This window comes from Tupaia chinensis, unplaced genomic scaffold (assembly GCF_000334495.1).
Source record: "Tupaia chinensis unplaced genomic scaffold, TupChi_1.0 Scaffold000170_1, whole genome shotgun sequence".
Taxonomy (NCBI): Eukaryota; Metazoa; Chordata; class Mammalia; order Scandentia; family Tupaiidae; genus Tupaia; species Tupaia belangeri.
Genome location: NW_006159645.1, coordinates 223,339 through 226,312, shown reverse-complemented (window position 1 = coordinate 226,312; position 2,974 = coordinate 223,339).

Sequence of the window (2,974 nt, the reverse complement as noted above, 5' to 3'; positions counted from 1 at the left end):
AAAACACAGACCCCTGGGCCTAGCAGTTAGCATAATGGCTATGTTGCTGGACTCCCACGTAGTCAACCACGGTTCGAGTCCTGGACCCGGCAGCTTAAACTCACGCTGGGCGAATGTGCGTGCGTGCCCAAGATCCCGAGAGGAGAATGGAGGAGAAGGGACTGCGGCGTGGCCATCTCCCCTGGGGGGTGATTTCTCGCTTTCTGTCTCTCTGTCTCTCTCTGTCTTTCTGGCGAGCACACGCGCCCTATAGCAAAAAAACTTGTCCAAAAAAAAGAAAAACCACAGACTCCTTCAGATCTTCTCCCTCTGTCATCCTCGGTACATCTGTGCTGTTTTTCCTCATGCTTACAAGATGACTACCACACCACCAAGCATCACATTTTCACATGATGCCATCCAAATTAGGAATCAAAATATTGGGGTTGGAGGTAGAGATTTTTGTAATTCTACCTTTTACTGGAGTGAAAATCTTTCACAAGCTCTGCTCTTCCCTAAAATTCTGATTATATTTCTTTCTTTCTTTTTTTTTGGGGGGGGGAGGGGTTTTTGCTATAGGGCACATGTGCTCACTAAAGAGACAGAGAAAGAAATCACCCCCACCAGAGGAATGGCACTGCTGCAATCCCTTCTCTCCCATTCTCCTCTCAGAAATTTGGGCACTGTGACCAGCAGTTAGCGTAATGGTTATGTTGCTGAACTCCCATGTAGCCAACCGCGGTTCGGGTCCCGGACCTGGTGGCTTAAAACTCACGCCGGGCATGTGTGCATGCGTGCCCAAGATCCCAAGAGGAGAATGGAGGAGAAGGGATTGCGGCATGGCCATTCCCCCTGGGGGTGATTTCTTGCTTTCTATCTCTCTGTCTCTCTTCATCTTTCTGGTGAGTGCAAATGCCCTATAGCAAAAACCTCTCAAAAAAATAAATAAATAAAAGAATAAAAAGAATTTTGGGCACATATGCACAAGTGCCTGGTGTGAATTTTTAAGCCACCAAGTCCAGGACTTGAACCATGGTCGACTATGTGGGAGTCCAGTAACATAACAATTATGCCATCCATCTTCTGGTTCCAGCATTCTTATTATATTTCACTAAACAGAATTATGTTACATGCCCACTTGTAGAAAGATCACTGCCAGGAACCAGCAGTTAGCATAATGGCTATGTCGCTGGACTCCCACGTAGTCAACCGCGGTTTGTGTCCCGGACCCGGTGGGTTAAAACTCCAGCCAGGTGCATGTGTGTGTGTGTGTGCCCAAGAACCCGAGAGGAGAATGGAGGAGAAGGGATTGCAGTGTGACCATCCCCCCTGGGGGGTGATTTCTCGCTTTCTGTCTCTATGTCTCTCTCTGTCTGTCTGGTAAGCGCACGAGCCCTATAGCGAAAATCTCTCCAAAAACAAAAACAAAAACAAAACAAAACAAAACAAAAAAACAGAAAGATCACTGCCAAAAGGGAAAGGGGCTGCCATGACTGACTATCACATCAAGTGTGATCCGACTCCTGGGCACACTGTTGTCCAAACTAAACTGAGATTAAAAAAATAGAAAGGGGAATGTCCAAGGAATAAGCAAATAACCTTGTCTGCCTTAAGGAAAAGAATTGATGGGGAGAATATCAGGGAATCAGAGAAATTTTATGGGACAATAGTATTCCAGGATATACAACTCATTTCTGTGTGGCACCGTTGACTGGCACCCACTTCGTACGTTGTGAGTACTTAGGACAACTGAGTGTAGAAGGTAGCAAACTGAGTGATATTTAGATAATGTAGAAATATCTGTGAGGGTTGAGAAACTATGTAGATATTGCATAGTTTCAGGCCTAAATTCAGAGAGCCAAAAACACACTATGTTTATGTCTTAGTGAGGCAAGGTAATAACAGAGCCTGGCTCTCCACCATACTGAATGCTGATGGACTGGGTATGGAGGCAGAAGATGACCTCAATGAGAAGATGATATGCACCTGCAAAATCCCAGAGAATGCCATCTGGGGCCCGGCCACAGTGGCACGGTAGTAACACAGTGCCCTGCAAGGCTGAAGCCATGTGGCTGACTACAGATTCACTTCTCTGAGTTGGCCTGAAAACACACTGGGCATGTGTGAAGGTGTCCAGGATTCTGAGGAGCTGGAGGATGGTAGCGTGATGAGATCCTGTAGTGGATCTTTCTCTCTCGCATGTGTGTGCATAAAATAAATAATTCCATTTGGGAACAATATTTACTGAGACTCTATCATATGTCAGGCACTGTCCTAAGCTCTTACATTTCATTATAAAACACAAACTAGAATTCCCTGCTCTTATAAGTTTATATTCTGTCACAATAATGAGCAAATTACATGGTAAGATAACGAGTGCTGTGGAAAATTGTCCCGACCCAGGGGACAGTCGAACAGGTTCCCTGGGGGAGGGAGTGAGAGATGGGACAAACACACGCACACACAATACGAGGTGCTGATCAAGTCTTCTTCTTCTTCCTCCATTTATTGAAGAAAAATGGCAAGTTATATACAGCTGGTGGGCACTAATTGGTTGCCCAAAATGCAAATGAAATAGAACAGCATGAACCAATCATTGATGTGGGTGGATCTCCCCTATTGCCTAGAAACCCAACCACTTCCGGGGAAAATGGTTGGTCACATGATTTCTGAGAAACGGTTTGCTCAGTGAAGAAGTGAAGCCTAATGGTTTCCAAGATGGTGGATACCTCAAGATGGTGGATAGCTCAAGATGGCTTCCGTATGCAGTGCCCTCCACAGAAAATAAAGAGGAGGATATAAGGGATCAGTAGTCACAGGGCAGGTAGAATAGGTTGAGTAATGTGGTTAGGGTGGGTCTCACTGAGAAGGTGATATTTGAGTAAGACGTCTCCTGAAGGGGTGAAGGAGATGGTTATGAGAACACTGGAAGAATGGGTATAATATTAGCCACTCCATTTCACCACTTTGCATAGGGAAATACAATGCTAGTCTG